The sequence below is a fragment of the Aythya ferina genome, assembly GCF_964211825.1.
Source record: "Aythya ferina genome assembly, chromosome: 2".
NCBI lineage: Eukaryota > Metazoa > Chordata > Aves > Anseriformes > Anatidae > Aythya > Aythya ferina.
The window spans coordinates 74,574,372-74,594,534 of NC_140297.1; the positions used below are offsets into that span (position 1 = coordinate 74,574,372).

General features: G+C 40.0%; 1 protein-coding gene across 9 annotated transcripts in view; it reads right to left on the minus strand.

Annotated features, from left to right (window-relative positions):
* The window catches only part of CDH18 (cadherin 18), a 625,567-nt gene that overhangs the window by 588,098 nt on the left and 17,306 nt on the right, over positions 1-20,163 (minus strand). Inside the window, exon 1 of one of the 9 annotated variants that reach the window (XM_084508747.1) lies at positions 14,225-14,243. The exons of the other annotated variants lie outside the window; for them this stretch is intronic. The gene's annotated coding sequence lies outside the window, so the exon portion shown is untranslated. Of the gene's footprint in view, positions 1-14,224; positions 14,244-20,163 lie in introns of those variants that run through there. 9 annotated transcript variants of the gene reach the window in all.

Below are 20,163 nucleotides of genomic sequence, written 5' to 3' on the forward strand. Positions count from 1 at the left end.
TCATTCAGAGCCCAAGCCGACCCACTGGGTTAGCAATCTCTCTCAGTTCTTAGCATGCACACATCAGTATGGACAAGGAAACAAGTTTGATATGAAGTCTCACAGCCTTAAGCAAAAACATTTTTTAGAACTTTCAGTTTTAAATATTCACATTCTTCAAACAAGCTTCTATGCATAGTTCCCTGTTTTTATACTAGCAAATAAACCATTAAAAAAATATCAAATCAGAAATGAAAGAAAGATTTTATGCTCTGCTTTGACACACACTAGTTGATCTTCTTCCTGACACCTGAAATAGGACTTCTGACATCATCTCAAGGGAGTTTTTTATGCTCTTCGTGTTATCTTCATAATTTTCTGAAATTCCATTAAATTTATATTTTCTGTATGAGAAATGGTGCTTTGATATGCAGAAAATATGTTTTCATGTTAGCTTAATATTTTGGATTAGAATGATTCTATTTGTTTCATTGACCTTTGTAATTATTTTACAAATCTGATTCCAATTTATCTAATGCTCAGCATGTGCATATAATGCTTATACAATTTTAAAAAGATATTTCTTTCACAGGAAAATTGGGGGATGGCACAAGGGAGCCTGTGTTTTTTGTTTATTCTATATATCCTTAGTTAACTTACTTGGATTAGGGAACAAAAAACAACAACACAGTATTCCAGATGTATAGAGTGAGGTTGAGTTGATGTATTTGTGGATAGTCTTATTGTAGCCATTAACCTTGAGAAAAGATTATGTCATGTTGTAATGTTAAACCAAAAGCTTCCAGCCCTGCAGTAGACAAAAAGGTTCTCTTAATGCTTCAAAAAGCATTCTCTAAATTTATTACTTTCACGTTTCATCCCTTTTGCTTTTCCATTTGAAATGGAAAAACAATCATATGTAGTATGTAATTACATAATTTATTTGCCATGCTTCTAATAGACACTTATGTTCCTGCAGTTCTCTGCTTAAAAAAAAAGCTATACGCTCTTCCTATACAGGCCTCCATTCCCAAGCAGACCCCTTTGCAATTCAGGACATACTCAGGAAAATTCCACTCTGTCCAAGTACCCCAAATCTCAGTAGCCCAGAGCTGCCATGGAAACCAATATTTATAATCACTTTTACTGTATTTTTCCCCTCATGGAGTAACCACATAACTATGTTAGTCACTGTGTAGTCTTTGATCACAGGCTAACAGAAACTACATATTTTGCAAAGAAAGTGCATCAAAAAGCACCAGCGTGCTATTTCCTCTAGCTCTTTGATCATTTTGATAGACTTCAGCATCAGAAAGTAAGTGCCTGGAAAAAGTCATTAGCAACTCCAAACACACTTAACTAACTTCATTAGTTGAATAATGATTGTTTAATGAAATACATTAGAAACATTAACAACAATGAACAAGAAAGAAAAATTCAAAATAAACAACATTTTCAAAACTTGGAAAACCAAACACAAAGTCAGCTTTGCTTGTGTGTTTTTTTTTGTTTGATTTTTTGTTTTGTTTTGTTTGGTCGGTTGTTGCTGTTGTTTTGTGTTGATTCAGACCACAATTTAACAGCTTTATCCTCTAAGGATACTTCAATGCACTTTCCCCGTTCCAGGTAAAAATTAGTAAATAAAGCATATTTCTGCACAGGAAGGATGAGAGGAAGGCAGTGTATGTAATTCACCTCCACTTTACCAAGGATTTCACCACTGTTACTAACAATATTCCTATTCCCAACTAGGATGTTGCAGTTTGGGCAAACACAAACTGAACATTCACTAGCAAGTGTATAACAGCTGTAAGATATTTGGATCTACCTGCTTTTTACATATATAAGGCAGTGTGTTTTCAATGTGTGCATTTTCAATCTGCGCATTTTCAATCTGCCCAAATAGAAAATGGGGGGCATAGGTTGCTGTGAATCATTTAACAAAAAAAATATAAATAAAAGTGGGGCATGCCGTCAATTTAGTCATTTAGCTATCAGGCCAAGAGTAGAACATGGCCATGCTGTGTAGGAAACCTCACAATGACAAAGGAGCGTGAATGCACACAGCATAGCTCAAAGACTTAATAAGATGACATTATTAGATCATGTGGTTTTTGTTTTCTTTCCTTCCTTTCAAAGTGAACTCATTGTTCAGAAACGTTCACTGATTTCTGGCAGTTAACAGACTAGGAGGGCCATAAAAGTAAATTCAAAAATGGCAGATCATCTGGAGATAAAAGTGTAAAGCAGAATGTGTCAAAAAAATATGAAGTTAATTTTATATTCAGGGTGGTAGTGAGTCCATTAGAAAAATAAGAAAAAAAAAAAAAAAACAAAAAAAAACCAAACCAATACTAACATTTGGGAGTATGGGAGGAAATACTGTATGATAGAGCTGATCATGAGAAAACAGAAACAAATCTAAACCAATGATTTTATGAATTAACTCAGAACAGAAATAATTCAGTGAGCCACAAAGAGTGTATTTTCATGAAGCTGAAGAACAAGTTGTACAGTCTGTGTGTAATCAAGGAGGAAACAGAAAACCAGTCAGCTGGGAAATCATTAGAGAGCTCAAGTAATAGAATGAGCACAAAACATTTCATAGAAAAAATGTGAATAAGAATGTACATCACAGAAGAAATGGGCTTTGATACCATATTCCTTTTGACCTCACTGAAACGCTTATTGCATTTAAGCTGCATGTGATCAGAGTATGCAATGATCACAATTCTCAGGCAAATACCTACCACAGACAAGACACCAATTTACTTTGACAAACCACTCAACTAAAGCCATGGAAGAAACAGTTGCAAAATCTATCAGAAAATCTTTGGAATGGAGCAAAATGTGCTTCAAAAACATTGGCATAGAAGAATGCCAAAAGAATAGAAGCCTACTGCAATAATTATCAGATGTCAAAATCAAGGATGGCTGTCTACTTCCTTACTTTTGGCTGAGCATCTTTTGGTACAATAGCTACCAGAGAAACAACCTGAAAAAACATACTTTAGTATGAATTTACATTTCCATTCACATGGACTAAGTCAACCAATTTTCACCCACACTAATACCTGCCCCTTGATCATGAATGAAGTGCATTCTTTGTAGTCACCTGCGCAGATTATTCTCTCTATCTCAGAAATTACAGGATTGGGTTTCAGACACTTCACTCCAGACAAAGATGAGTTTGTGGAATGAAAGGGGGTGAGGGAGTTAGAAAAATAAGTGGAAAGAACGAGGGGAAGGATGGTGAAATAAGGTTATGCTACCTTGCAGACATATATTTTATGAAAAAGGGATTGGTAGGATGGATGGATTTACTTCTTCCAGCATGGTAGTAAATAAAATAATCTGATGTGAGGCTTTATTTTATTTTCTTTGGTTTTGCTGGTGGTGGAGTTTTTTGGCACAATATACTGGTTTGAGTGAAATTTTCACTATGACTAATGAAATTAAAAAAAAAAAAGCAGGAGGTATAACACAGCAGCCACTCATCACATAGCCAGTATATTCACATAGCTGACAGAAGCAGTGCTTTATGTCTCTAGTTAAAATTAGAAGAGGAAAGGCTATCTGATCCCAATAGGTAATTGTAAGCCTGCAGTCTCAGTCATCTCACACTTTTATGTTTCCTCCCTGGAAACATGACGAGTTGAATCATTCTGGTTATTTGCAAAATATCTCAAAATCCACAAAGTTTTTAAGATGGAAGAAACGTTTTCCATCTTGATACATTCCTGTTGATCAAGAACACCTCAGAGTGAAGTATGCCTAAGAGATGAAAATGGAACTTAGAAAGTAAAGCCCTGGCTTAATGACCACCTCCCTTTGCTGTCGTGTCAACTGATATTCACTACATCTTTCCTAGAGAGTTACCAATCACAAACAAATCTGAAAAAGAAAAACAAAGAAAGAACAAAAAAACAAAAACAAAACAAAACAAACAAAAAAGCAGTTGTGAACCAAATATCACCTTAATTGATAGCCATTGATTTCTAGCTAGGAGCTTAGAGTAGTGTAAATGATAGCAGCATTTAATTTTATTTTCCAGAGTAACAGCAGACTGAGAGCATTGTAATACAATCCTGGAATATTCTACAGTATCTTTTTTTTTTTTTCTCCATACAAAACACTTCATCTTCCCTGCCATACTTAATATGTAGGGTGTTCCAAATATGAAACCTTTCCCAGTCATCACTAGAAACCCTGGCCTCTCTGCTTTTTTAGTCATAAATAATGAGCCAGTTGCATGATTAATACAGGAAGACGACTTTGTACAAGCTGCATAGTTTAATTGAAGCATAAATCATGCAGCTGGTTATAACTTAGAACTACTATAATAATAAATGATTATATTTTCTCTACTTGCTTTGCATGCTTAATATAAAATTAAATTAATGCTCATCTGGTAGCCACTACATACCAGTGGTTGTAATCTGCTGCCAAGAAGCTATTAATCTAGCTGGCTGCCAGGTGGTTTAGCAAGTTGAAGTACCTATGCTTTTTAGAAATAATTATTAGTGAAAAGCCACAAAGAATCCCCTGTTCTGTGAATAATTTCAAGTCCGTGGTTAATTCTAAACACAAAGGTAGTCTAAGCATTTCAGCAAAGGATCTGGGCACACAATTCAATTCCTCCTTCCATATGCTCAGAACTTAATTGTATTTTAATGATTTGGCAGTTCACCAGGACAACAAATCAGTTATTTGGATAGATTTTGACAAGCAAGTTTTGGAATCAGCTATTTCAGTTTACTATCTTGATCCAGCAACTACGACAAGGACAGTACATTTCAAAATGGGCTCTACTCTCTAAGACACATTCAGTGTTTTTTTTCAATTATGAAAAATCTTACCTCATTGTACATTCTGGGAACTACTGAAGGAGGAAGGTTCCTGAAGTCTATCTGTAATTTGAACCTCCAAATCAGTGCCTAGTCATTTTGAAACTTCTCTTCTAAATGCAGCCATCACATACAGAGAAGAAATGTCTATCTTTATAGAATGGGACCAGTTTGCTTTCTGCCACAGAAAAGCCAATCCATTTTGAACAAAGCCAGGCTTTTTGATAACCCTGTTCTGCAGTTGATAATGACAGTAATACCACAACATAATACTGTGAGACACTTTGGTCTGTGCTGTGTTCTGGTAGCATTACACTTCAGATGAAACTCGAAGAAAGTAAACCAGGTTGTTCCATATCCATTTCAATTTAAACTACATCATATCTTCATAAAGCTAAATCCAAAGATAAAGTTAGTTAAACCAAAATCAATAGCTAAATACAATCCCAATGTTTCAAGATAAAAATGAGTCCCAGATCTGAAAGTGTTGTTTCCTGATTATTCTTAGCAAAGCCTGACCAAGCACGAAGAACCTCAGCAGCTTTCACCAGTGCGAACATTAGTATCTTGGCTCACTTTTTTAAAAGTTACGTTCAACCAAACTACAGACTTTTTCAGAGCAGATCAGTACAAAGTTACTGAAAAAACACATACTTGTCACCTGTGCTAATGAAAAGAATAAAAGGGGATTTTATTTTGTTTTACGTAACTTTTAAATCCACATATATTCAAGAGGACAATACCACAGGATTTCTGTTAACATACAAATTATTGCACCATAAAACACCGCAGGAAAGCAACTAGCTGCAGACAAATCATGTATGCAAAAGAGCCTGTGGCAGAATGATACTAAAATTGCCCTTGCAAAAGCTTTAACACTGAACTTTTATCTAAGAACTGTGTTCACATGTCTCACAGCAAATGTTTTTTCTCCAAAGCCTTTCAAATTTTCATGTACACTTAATACTGATTGTTGACTAATACCAGCTTATCTGTCTGTCCATAAAATTCCTGCAGTCTTTTTTTTTTTTATCCTTCCAAGTAACAGAAGTGACCATAGACTGGGAATATCCAAGACTTTTGGTAGAATTCCTTAAAGCCATTAACTGCACTGACTGCAGTTTTTCCTCCTACAAGGAGGAAAACGAAAGAAAAAGAAGGAAAACAAAGAGGAGAATGAAACAATGATACGGATCTGTGCTAGTCACCACACTCAGTGGAATTAAAGAAGGATGTGAAATTCTACTGATAGAGCAGCACAAGAAGCAGTCCTAGATCATACAACTACTAACACAAAGAAGCACACACTACATTATTTTTGAGGAATTGCTGTGATGGTGACCTTTGTTAAGATTCGAGTTAGGCTAAACTCCAAAGGTTAAGTAAGACCAATTCACACTGACATATCAGGAGTTATTAATTGCATCATCTGACCACATCATCTGACATCTATCTTTATCAGCTTGGCAATACTTTGTATCATTTTTATTCAGTTCCTTCCTGCCCAGTGCCAAGAGAAATAAACTGATGGAGAGTGGGTGGCACCTCCTACTTCTCAGCGTTTTGATGGAGGCATGTTAGACCAGACTTGTGCTCCTTCAGAGAGAACAGCTGTCTGTTTCAAGAAGCAGGAGGAAATGTTGGGAGTTCACCTCAGGATGACACTCAAGAATATCACTGTTTAACTAAACTGAGGTGTCAAACAAAGCACTGTATATACCTCTCCTTTCAAAGAAGAGGATCTCCAGAAATGTTAAAAACCCTGAATATATCCACTTCTTCATACCAATCTTATTAAGCTGGAGAAAGGACTTTCCTTCCAACATTTTTAGCATAAAATCTAAGCTGCCTATTGAGATCTCAGACTTCTGTCTCAGGGGTAAGATCCTCTGGCTCAGGGGTAAGATCCTCTATAACCATCTCCTTCACAGGACATGAACACTAAGGTTCATCCATCAAGTAACTGCCCAGAAGTGTCTGAGCTCTCACCCAAGATGTTAATTTTGAGTTTGAGAGGAAAAGATAGTAAGGGAAAGGCACTGTAATCCATAAAGAAGGCTTATTATTACTTCCTGAAAGGTCTACTCATTACATTTGTGAATGTTTCAGCTTATTTGTCATTACATGATTATCTTCAGATGTTTTTCCTAAGTCTCTTTGATTTGAGTGTGTTCACCTGACAAAATGTACAAATCTACCAATAACAAAATGTTCATATATGTATATTTTCCTTACATAAAAGTACTATCAAGTAAAAGAACAACCTAATTTGAGCTTACTTTTTCAGACCCACTTTAAAACAACTTGTTTTTCCAGACACTCCTATGTCTAAACTACCTTTTCACAAGGCATCTTTAGGTGAATTGTAAGGAATATATTACAATGCAACTGTTTTTTTTTGTTGTTGTTGTTTGTTTGTTTTACTTAGGTAAAACAAAACAACAGTCACATGAAAATGCTAAAATTAAATAAGAGTCAAACACTGAGCAAATAGCACCCTACCTACAGGTCAAGAACATCTATTAACTGGTAACTCAAACATTGGGTAGAACTAAAATTATTCTGTTAATGTCACATCCTGCAGATATCAAGAACACCATATTGCCTAAAATTCACTTTTTTTCCAAGTTTTGTTTTTTTTTTTTTCTTTTTTTTACAGTATGGAAGATGTAAAGGAATGTTTTAAGAGTGGACAGCTGCACTAATAGAAAGACTATAGACTGTTTATTCTCGCTAACATTTCATCCTTCATCAGCATCAATCACAAAGAACCTGCCCATCTTTTCAATAGCCTAGTGTCTATTATCTGATCAATCTCTTCATGTACTACAGATGGTAAGACTACTCTGAACTACTGACCAAGTTTACAAGCTGTACCTTATCTGAGCAATTCTCTTACAAAATCATTCAACTCAATTTTATTATTTTCTATTTCCAGGGCAGAACATTTACTCTAAGTTGCTCCATAATTCTTTAACTCAAATAGTACAAACGAACTCCAGGAGCACTTCATATGACACTATGACCTACCAGTGTATTAAGCAGAACCAAGACGAGTTCAGCACAGCTTGTACTATATTCTCATCCTCACAGCAATGTGAAACACACATTAATTATGGTATGTGGCACAAGTTTTATTGATTGTCTAATCACTTAGCACTGTAAAACTCTGTCAAATTTATGTTAACAAATTATCTTTAAAAAGGTCAATCTCATACAGCAAATTAGGTGATTAGGTGATTTTCCTCATAAGTGGCACTACTTAACCAAATTCACTTGGATAGATATATATTTACAGTCTCCTGTATTAGGCAACTAAGTGGTCTAATTTTCACTGAGAGTGCCTGCAAGTGCCTGCAAGTTCTGCAATGAGACTGCTTCTTCATGCAGTTAAACTTGGGCCTGAATACTGACTTTTGGAGTGTCACTTTGGAACATCTTGTTATATCTGCGGCAGTTTGGTGGGCTCCCTAAAACCCACGTAGCTCATTGGCTACAGTGAGAAGAAAGGGAATTTAGAAATAGACTACTGCCATTATATATTTCAAAGTTTAACAGTACTCTTGGATCTGTTTTTCACAACACCAGCATTAGAAATGAGTTCGTAAAATCTAACAGATGTATAACAAAAGACAAAAAGGTACAGGCCATGTAAGAGTGAATGGTCTTCCCAGCTGCCACGCAAATAAAAGGGGAGCCAAAAGTTCTCAACATGTATTTTCAAGATCTTGTAGGAGAGATTCTGAACTCTCCTGGTCTTCTGGACTGCTAAATTCATCTGTTCCACATTTATTCTTATACAGAACATTTGTTTACACAATACTTTTATTTTCCTTATATCTTAGCTTACCTCATGGTACAACATACCAACACTGGCTGGCAGACCATTCTAGGCAGGGGGAAGGGACAGAAAGAAAAGGAAAAAAGGGTTTAAATTATACTAAAGAGAAAGACAAATCAATGATATAGGTCAATACAGTTAAAAAAAAAAAAAAAAAAAAGATTTCACTTTCTTACAAAAATCTATTTATGTTCCTCTGGAGCATCTTATATACAATAATGCTGATTAACTAAAGCTATGGAGCTATGACAGGACATTTTTCAATAACAAATTTCCACTAGAGAATTAAAACTGGATTCACCGTTACAATATATATTATAAAAGGTCTTATAAAATTCTGTGAGCATATTAAACAAAATAAAAGTCAGGATTATCATAGTAACTCTACAGCTGGCAAATACAATTGTTAAAAATGAAAAAAAAAAATCAATACTATATCAAGAGCACTATCATTTCAAATGGGTTGCTGCCTTTAGTTTCAGAGAGATGGCTATAACCAAAAACCAAACACCTTTATCTTCTGACAAATGCCGGTTAAAGTATGTTGAATATAAAGCGAATGTACCATATCCTGGCAGAGTTTGATAACCCAATTAACAGCATATGAAACCATCTTTCCGCTGTGCATTTAGAGAGCATTCAGAGAACAATTTACTTTTCCAGGAAAAATGCTTCATTGTAAACCAAAATTTTTGTGGAGAACCAGATGAAATAGAAAATTCCTTTGCTATGGAACTGTAAATTGTTTGTTTCTTAAATCTTAAATCTAGGGATCTAAATTTACCTGTAGGGATGGTTTTTTTTTCTTGTTTTTGCAATAAAAGCTATAGAAAACAATAGGTGCTGATGCAAGAAAAATAACATAATAATTGCAGTAACATTGCAAGACTGGCAAGGATATATTTTCTGCACATTTTCATGGTGTCAGTAACTTAAATTAGTATACAAAAGTGTGTTTGTTTTGGAAAACAAACAAAGAATGAGAAAAATTTGTAGAACAACTCTACAGCAAACAAACGTGCATTTCTTACAGTAAAGATGAGGTTAACTTGGTTGGTCATAATGGCTCTCAAAGAATATTAAAAATAAGCTTTATTAAACATAGCAACTTTTAACAGAAAGCCATATAAAGAAAGCAACCAGGAAAGTTAATATATACGGAACTGGAAAAAAAAAATCAAAATTTGTAAAAGTCTCGAACTTTGACACTCGAAACTTTTGCAACTCAGACTCATAGAAGACCATTTACCATCATGGTCAAAACAAATGCAACATAGGGAAAATTAGTTTAGTCTATTGACAAATAAAAATAGAACAGGATGGTGAGAAACAAAGACAAAAGCTAAAACACTTTTCCTCTACCAACACCCATTTTTCCAAGGCTCAACTTAATTTCTTCATTTCTGACTCCTCTACCTTGTCCCTTACAGGTAGTGCAGGAGGATCTCCAGAATGGTGGAGGCTGGAAGGGCCCTCTGGCCAACCATCCTGTCCAACCCTCCTGCTCAGGCAGGGACACCTAGAGCCAGTTGCCCAGGAACATGCCCAGGTGTCTTCTGAATATTTCCAAGGAAGGAGAATCCACCGCCTCTCTGGGCAACCAGTGCCAGTGTTTGTTCACTCACAGTGAAGAAGTGCTTCCTGATGTTCAGAAGAAACCTCTTCTGTTCCAGTTTGTGCCCATCACCTCTTCTTCTTTTGAGTACTACTTTTAAAAAGCCTGGCTCTATCCTCTTTACAGCCTCCCCTCAGGTATTTATACACGTTGATTAGATTATCCCTGAACCTTCCCCTTTCCCAGATGAAGAGCTCTAGCTCTCTCAGCGTCTCCTCATAGAAGAGAAGCCCCAGTCCCTCCATCAACTTTGTGGTCTTTGGCTGGACCCCCCCTAGTATGTCCATGTCTCTCTCATACTAGGGAGCCCAGAACTGGACCCAGTGCTCCAAGTGTAGCCTCACCAGTGCTGAGGGGAAAGATCATCTCCCTTGACCTGCTAGCAACACTACTCCTGGTGCATCCCAATTTTCTGTCAGCCTGCTTTGCTGCAAGGACACATCTCTAGCTCACATTCAACTTGGTGTCCACCAGAACCTCCAGGTCCTTTTCTGTAACCTCTTTTTCAGCTGGGCATAATGGGGAAGGAGAATTGCAGTCAGCATGCTGTACCTGCCTCCTCACACTTTCCGCTGCTCCACAGTGGGTCCTTCCCACACATAATTAATGGCAATTTACATATCACCTAAGTTCTCAAAATAGAACTTGTACTGTGATACAGTCCTGTTACTGTTAAACAGTAAGATATAAATCATCTTTCTGTGGAGTTGCCCAACCTTAGTTATTTTGGTTACAGAAAGTAAGGCATTTCTGTATCAGCTGCTTCCTCATAAAGTAATAGGAAGAAGTCTGAATCACCTCAGCAATATCCACAGTCGGTGACACAGTATCAAGGACATCCTATGCATCTGATGGAGCATGTAGCAAATGTGTAATTTATAAAGGTAGTGAAATTAAGTTACTGTATTTTTGGTACTAAAGTAAGGCAAACATCTTACCGGTTTCAACTGGTATTAAATCATTCAATCGCAGGATTTCTTTGTGCAACTGATGCTAAACAAACACTACATTAAAATTACTCTGAAACAACAAGATAGTACCCACAAATGTAGTCTGGAGCATTTAATTGCAAGGTTATTTCTTTTTTACTATCATCTAATTTCGTCCTTTCATTTTGAATTAGTATTTTTAAATAATGCTAATTCAGCTCTTATACATTACCATCTTGGGTAATCCAGAAAAATAAACCACAGGTTATAGGTTCAGCATTAGAAGTGCACTAATGAAAAATAGAAACCTAAAGCTTAACCTTCAGGTTTCTATCAAGCTACATGGATAAAGGCATATGTGCTTAATGTAGCATCTTATCCAGAATAGGGACAGCAGAATCACTGGGGCATGAAGCCACAATCTACAGGGAGTTAATCACAATCATTAATCACTGCATCACATTCTTTTTGTTGTTGCTGTTGTTGTTCTTTCAAGGGTTGGAGTGCTGACAAAAATAGACTTCATTTTTTTTACTGTACAAATTAAGTTCAAATCAGCATTACACCTTGCTGGTGAGCTGGAAAGAAAAGTTAAGGAGATGGCTTGGTCTAAAGACTGATTGTCTCAAGAACCCAGACATTTCACAAGGCCTCAGCTCAAGGTTACTGGTTCACAACCAGATTAGACAAGCCAAAAACCAAATAGTACTTCTGAAGTAAGACTGATGATGAATGTCCAGGTCATAACAGATGTCCTACTCAACAAACATTGACTATACCTTCCTAGATATTTTGACAACAAGGAGCAGAAGAAAAGGAAGAAGAAAGATGGAGTACACCACATTCTTATTGACAGGGATGAATTGTTTGTACAGGGAAGTCTAAACTGTCATTACTCTTGCTACCCCTTTTTGTGGAAAAAAAAAAAAAAGCTACATGTTATTTTCTAATATATAAAAAAATGCAATTCATCAACCCTGTTAATAACTCTCCTTTCTGCAACTTATGCAAGGCCAAGAACACACAATTTAAATTAAAAAGTCATCCTAAAGTTTAGGAAAATTTAACTTTGCATTAATGAAAACAGATTTGGTAATATACTAATACTGCCAGTTTTAAGAAGGCATTTTCTTTTGAATACTTAAAGGTTTTATTTTATACAGTGTGGCATGGAAAGTAAAAAAGAGGATATGGGGGAGGAAAAATAAATGTTTTTGTTTGAAAGATTGAAGGTGACAATTAAACACATTGCACCCACAAATATGACAATCACAGGCTTCAGATGTAATTCGCAGCTGTGTATAGTTTTAGAAAAGATTTGGAGTTTTTTTTTTTTAACCAATGCATACTGCAAAACAACTAGTAAAACTTATTTCATAAGACAGAAGAAGAATTTTGAATACTGTATTTGTCTAGAAGCATGTCTTCACAGGTGTGCCCACAGTCCAGGCAAACTGATGAACCTCAGGCCTAAGAATCAGTAACACTCTTGTTTAAGTGAAAAACAAGCTGTTCAAATCCCAATTAACAGTTTTTTCCTCTCAGAACATCATAAGCGTTTCATTCTCCAAAATTTCACTTACCTTAACAGGCACTTCCATTGTAACGTTCCCGCAGTAACAGCACAGTTTTTAATGGATCACATTGGTAGGACTATTTTCTTAATATGCAGAGCCCTTAAAATAGCAGCCAAAGGTAAAATGTTTTTGTTTGTTTGTTTGTTACATTCACTAGAAGAGTTTTTCTAACTCCTGGCTTCAGGGACCCATCACTTCTTTTGACAAAATTAAAAAAACAAACAACAAAAAAGGTTTAGCTGGTTGACCTTTCACGGGGAAGATTTCAGACAGAAGAAGAAAATATAAAACACTTCTTGGATCTACACTTGTTATGGAATTTAAGCCATTATATATCAACAAAGTTTTACCCCACTAAGTATCCAAAGGCATGCCTTAGTTATGACATGTTACTATTCATTTTTTTATTAATTATTCATTTTTTTGCAATATTTAGGTCAGGTCTAAAAAGAAATGGCAACCTTATAAAACCTACTATGTCTACATCTAATTTCTCCTTAACTATTTAGAAGTCAGATGACTTGTAAGTTTCCTCAAATTAATCCATTATGTTAATTCCTACATTTTTTCATCTTTTTTTCATCTTTTCATTAAAAAAAAAAAAAAAAAAAGAAAGAAGATTTAACATCTCTTCATTACCACCAACATTTACTACTCTGCTTTGATAATTGGTAGGAGTTAGGGAGAGTATTTTACTCAGCCCTGTTTTTTTTAAGCATTTTTACTTTTTACGTGTACCATAAGATTCCTGTGATTACCAGTAGTTTTATTTAAGATTGGGAGAAATTATGTTTGATCTCTGTTAGAGTGCTAGAGCTGTCCTTCACAGTCTATTTTTATTATTACTTTGCTACATGGTGTTCAGAAACATGGTCCATTCATTGGTCTTTCCTTAACCCTTCTAGGCTGAGCACCTACTGCATTACTTCTTGTGGTATCAGAGGACAAAATGAAATGGCCAGACCCACATGACAGCAAAAACAATGTGATTACAAGCTCAAGAGTGCTACTTGATGTCAGCTGAAATAACCCATCTGAGGGTCTCCCATCCTTTGCTCTCTGCACCCTATTTCTGTCAGATCTATGTAAAGTATGACTAGCTCTAAATAATATAGTGGGTGAGAGATACTAAAACAGCACCTTGTAATTAATCACGTTTCTACCATAGTTAAGGCAGAAGTGTGACCAGGCAAGAAATTTCCACAGAATTGGTCACATCTAGAGTACTACTAACTTTATACTCTCTAGTAATGCTGCATTTGATTCACAACAGCCACTTTTTACCCTTCAGTCACTACCAAGAAGGTTCACCATGCTTACCTTGAGAAACAGCACCGCATCATGCCAATTTTGCAGCAGAAGAATTAGTGTCAGCAAAATCACTACTAAAATATAAGCAGGTAATTTTACTCAATAGCAGGAAGACACATTTTTACCTTCTGTTTCCCTTAAGATGCAAAATAAGAGGAAATACAAGGTCTGCAAGCGAAAGCAGAAAAAAGTAGGTTGCAAGACAAAGGTCTAAGTCTGCACTTCCTCTCATTAATTCTCATCTCCTGACCACACTATCCCTGTGATATCACAAGAGACATTTTTTCTACATGCACAGGAAGCATTTATCAAGCTCTTCCTAGACAAAAAAAAAAAAAAAAAAAAAAAAAAAAAATCTTAAATAAGAAAGTCCAAGATTAAAAACAAAAGCAACAACAACAACAAAAAAAGGGAAGAAAGGATGGGGGAGACAACTCACTGATACTCCTCGGCAGGAATAACAATCTACTTTTTCTTGTCATGTTTTCCAATTTCCTTTTGTCACCTGGAGCTACCTCCTCTTTAATAACTTTCTGTTTCCAAAATTTCAGTATGTCAAGATTTGTCCCTACAAAAAGCAAGCTGATTTGGGAATATCTAACCCCAGACTTGTAAATCCTGGAATTGCTCTTGACATTGCAGATACTATTTGCTGTAGAATAGAAGTAAAATATCTTTGAAATGTAAGAAAACAAACAAAACTTGTAGAATGAGTCAAAGGATCCTAAAAGCAGAGACCATTATACTTACGCAATATTGCTGAGTCACTTTCAAGAGCTCTGGAAGCATCATCAGAAAAGAAACCTTGCTCCTTGTAACAGTTGCTGTAGCATACTTGTTATATTCCTAAAATATGCAGATACCCAGCTAGACAGTCACAACTAACTTTTAAGCTTGTGTTTCACTGTGTGGCTCTTTAGCTTCTTCTTAATTACTCCTGATTGTGCAAGTTTCCACAGCAAAAGCTAAGTATGAAACACGAAACATCAAATTAACACGAACAAGCCGATGTACCTCCAAAGTGCTCTTCCCATGTGTTGCCTTGTACGGTAGTACCTCTGCACCTGGAAGGGCCAAGTGTTGCAGGACTACACTGCAAACTCACTAAGCCCAGAACACACCTGGCATACCAGTGTTTATCTTCCTTAATAATAATAAATGCCTGAATAAAAGGCATCACACTCTGTTCCCTCCACATAACTACATTTTCCTGCTTACCTCCCAATGAGCACCTTTAAGCCTACCACAAATTTCAGCTAGCGTTCACATACAGCCGAGCAATAGAAAAAAACATATTTTTCTTACTGAAGTCTCTTATAAACAGCAAGTACAATGATCCATGTGTTATGAACACGAAAAATAATTTTACCATGAATTCTTATAAGTTTTATAGATTTTAAGAACTTCAGATCTGAAAGAAATCAGGTCAAAATGTATTTTTTCCTGGCAAACACATGATGTCTGCTAATACTAAACAGTACAGAAATAACTATAAAAACTATATTTTCTAGAAGAAGTCCTTCAACAGCCAGAAGACAATATTGCAGACCACACTAAATAATTATTGTAAGGCAATGACAAGTAAAAGAGTATTTTTGGGGAGGTATATGTTAGCTTTGTATAGGTCTTTAATTGTAGTCTATCTTCCTGAAAGATCATGGTATGAGATACTGTAAGTAAACTGCATTGCCTACCTTCTAAGAAAATATAACTCTAAGGCACCAACGGAGTAACAATTGTGCTCCTCCTGCCTTACAGAATCACAGAATTTCTAGGTTGGAAAAGACCTCAAGATCATCGAGTCCAACCTCTGACCTAACACTAACAGTCCCCCACTAAACCATATCCCTAAGCTCTACATCTAAACGTCTTTTGAAGACTTCCAGGGATGGTGACTCCACCACTTCCCTGGGCAGCCCGTTCCAATGTCTAACAACCCTTTCGGTAAAGAAGTTTTCCTAACATCCAACCTAAAACTTTAGCCCATTCCCCCTCATCCTGTCACCAGGCACGTGGGAGAACAGACCAACCCCCACCTCACTACAGCCTCCTTTAAAGTACCTGTAGAGAGCAATAAGGTCGCCCCTGAGCCTCCTCTTCTCCAGGCTGAACAAGCCCAGCTCCCTCAGCCGCTCCTCGTAGGACTTGTTCTCCAGGCCCCTCACCAGCTTCGTCGCCCTTCTCTGTACCCGCTCAAGCACCTCCATGTCCTTCTTGTAGCGAGGGGCCCAAAACTGAACACAGTACTCGAGGTGCGACCTCACCAGAGCTGAGTACAGGGGGACGATCACCTCCCTAGCCCTGCTGGCCACACTGTTTCTTATGCAAGCCAGGATGCTGTTGGCCTTCTTGGCCACCTGAGCACACTGCTGGCTCATATTCAGCCGACTATCAACCATCACTCCCAGGTCCTTCTCTGCCTGGCAGCTTTCCAACCACTCATCTCCCAGCCTGTAGCTCTGCTTGGGGTTATTGCGTCCCAGGTGCAGGACCCGGCACTTGGCCTTCTTAAGCTTCATGCCGTTGACCTCAGCCCATCGGTGCAGCCTATCCAGATCCTCCTGCAGAGCTTTCCTACCCTCAAGCAGATCGACACACGCACCTAACTTGGTGTCATCTGCGAACTTACTGAGGGTGCACTCAATGCCCTCGTCCAGATCATCGATGAAGATATTAAAGAGGACCAGCCCCAGCACCGAGCCCTGCGGGACGCCACTAGTGACTGGCCTCCAACTGGACTTGACTCCATTCACCATGACTCTTTGGGCCTGGCTATCCAGCCAGTTTCTAACCCAACGAAGCGTGCGCCAGTCCAAGTCAAGAGCAGCCAGTTTCTTGAGGAGAATGCTGTGGGAGACGGTGTCAAAAGCCTTGCTGAAGTCAAGGTAGACCACATCCACAGCCTTTCCCTCATCCACCCAGTGCGTCACTTTGTCATAGAAGGAGATCAGGTTCGTCAAGCAGGACCTGCCTTTCATAAACCCACGCTGACTGGGCCTGATCGCCTGCTTGCCCTGCAAGTGCCGCGTGATGACTCTCAAGAGGATCTGCTCCATGAGCTTCCCTGGTACTGAGGTCAAACTGACAGGCCTGTAGTTTCCCAGGTCTGCCCTCCGGCCCTTCTTGTAGATGGGCATCACATTTGCTAGCCGCCAGTCAACTGGGATTTCCCCCGATAGCCAGGACTGCTGATAAATGATGGATAGTGGCTTGGCCAGCTTCTCCGCCAGTTCTCTCAGTACCCTAGGGTGGATCCTATCCAGCCCCATCAACTTGTGCACATCCAAGTGCCATAGCAGGTCGCCAAACATTTCTTCGTGGATAGTGAGGGCCACATCCTGCTCCCCATCCCCTTTCACCAGCTCAGGGTACTGGGTATCCAGAGAACAACCGGTATTGCCGCTAAAGACTGAGGCAAAGAAGGCATTGAGCACCTCCGCCTTTTCCTCATCTCTAGTAACTAAGTTTCCCCCCGCATCCAGTAAAGGATGGAGATTCTCCTTAGTCCTCCGTTTTGTGTTGATGTATTTGTAAAAAGATTTTTTGTTGTCTTTAACGGCAGTAGCCAGATTGAGCTCCAGATGAGCTTTGGCCTTTCTAATTTTGTCCCTGCACAGCCTCACAACATCCTTATAGTCCTCCTCAGTGGCCCGCCCTTTTTTCCAAAGATTATAAACCCTCTTTTTTCTCCTAAGCTCAAGCTGCAACTCTCTGTTGAGCCAGGATGGTCTTCTTCCACGCCAGCTTGTCTTTGGGGATATGGGGACAGACTGCTCCTGCGCCATTAAGATTTCCCTCTTGAAGAGCGCCCAGCCTTCCTGGACTCCTCTGCCCTTCAGAACCGCCTCCCAAGGGACTCTACCAACCAGTGTCCTGAGCAGCTCAAAGTCAGCCCTCTGGACGTCCAATACAGCAGTTTTACTGGTCCCCTTCCTGGCCTCGCCAAGAATAGAGAACTCCACCATTTTGTGGTCACTCTGCCCAAGACAGCTCCCAACCACCACATCCTCCACCAGTCCTCTGTTTGTGAAGAGAAGGTCTAGCGGGGCACCACCCCTGGTAGGCTCACTAACCAGCTGCATCAGGAAGCTATCTTGCATGCTCTCCAGAAACCTCCTAGACTGCTTTCTCTGGGCTGTGTTGTGCTTCCAGGATATGTCAGGGATGTTGAAGTCGCCCACGAGAACGAGCGCCAATGATTTCGCAACTTCTGTCAGCTGCCTGTAGAGCTCCTCATCCGTCTCCTCATCCTGGTTCGGCGGTCTATAGCAGACCAAGACCAGGACGCTAGCCTTGTTGGCCTTCCCGCCGATCCTAATCCACAGGGACTCAACCTTGTCATTCCCTGCCTCAAGTTCCATACCATCGAAAGATTCTCTAATATAGAGAGCCACACCACCACCCCTTCTGTGCTGCCTGTCCCTTCTGAAGAGCTTATAGCCAGGCATTGCAGCACTCCAGTCATGAGACTGGTCCCACCACGTCTCTGTGATGGCAACCAAGTCGTAGCCTTCCTGCCGCACGATGGCTTCCAGCTCCTCCTGTTTGTTACCCATGTTGTGTGCATTGGTGTAGATGCACTTCAGCTGGGCCATTGCCTTATCCTTCGGACTTGCCATTGTTCCCCCTGGCTCAGATCCAACAAGCCTTGTTTCAGCCCCATCCCCCATCTTACCTAGTTTAAAGCCCTCTCAATGAGGCCTGCCAGCTCCAGGCCCAGGATCCGTTTTCCCCTTAGAGATAGGGAGCTGTCTGCGGCCATCAGGCCAGGTGCTGAGTAAAGCGCCCCATGGTCAAAAAAAAACAAGATTTCTGTGCTGGCACCAGCCTCTGAGCCATGTGTTTATCAGGTGGGCTTTCCGTGTCCTCTCTGAACCCCTCCCTGCCACCGTAGGGATGGAAGAAAACACCACCTGTACTCCCGCTCCCTCCACTAATCGCCCCAGCCACCTAAAGTCCTGTTTGATAGCCTTGAGGCTTCTCTCTTCAATGTCATCACTGTCAAAAGAGGATAATAGTCAGAGGGGCGAACCAGGTTGGGAAGCTTCCTGGCAACATCCCTGACCCTGGCCCCAGGGAAGCAGCAGACTTCCCTACGGGTAGGGTCAGGCTGACAAATAGGGCCCTCTGTTCCCCTGAGAAGAGAGTCGCCCACAACAATAACCCTTCTGACTTTCTTGGTGGAGGCAGTCCTGAGGCGTGGAGTCGACTTCCTTGCCCTAGGCATCCTCCTGGGTACACTTGCTACCTCTTCCTCACCCACCAAGCTCCAGGGCCTCAAACCTGTTGTGTAAGGGCACCTGGGAAGGTGGGGCTGGAAGGGGAGGGCATCGTCTGCGATGTCGAGCAGGGACCTGTCTCCATTCCTCCTCAACTCCCAGGTCCCCTCCCTCTGCCCGATGGCAGCAGGGCAGGGGGTCCACCCCCATTCGGGGTGTCTCACCCCGGTACCTCTCCTTGAGGCCCTGCAGGGAGTTGCTCCACCAGTCTATCTCCCACTTGCACTCCCTGACATCCCTCAACCTCTCCACCTCCTCCTTGAGCTCTGCCACCATGTGGACCAGGTCATCCACCTGCTCACACCCCACACACACGGTGTCTCTGCCTCCCGCCAATGGCAGCAACAGGCTCAGCTACTCACCGCATCTGGTGACCTGAACTGCTGCATTTTTGAACAGGTAGTTGGTCTGGGTGTGTACCATCTTCCTGGAGAGCGCACCGTGCCTGGTGGAGACCATTGCAGCCTAGCTAATGGGAGGCTGTCGTTAAGGAGGTGTTCGTATGGGTGGGGGAGAGCACTCTGCCCTGCCTGCTCGCCCTGCTGCGCCACGCCCTGTTTGCCCGCCCTGCTCGCCCACCCTGGTCGCCGCGCTCCCTAGGGGCGGCTTTTGAACGGCTGGGGAGGGGGCGCTGCTGGCTCCGCCTACGCCTCGTCAGCCTCCCTCAGGAGGGCTGCCGGGTGGTGGCAGCTCCCTCAAGTAGGCTCGATGCCGGAAAATTTAGCCCTGCCTGGATCGATCCCCCGCTCCACTGCAGAACGTGTCTGCCCCGGAGCTGATCGCCT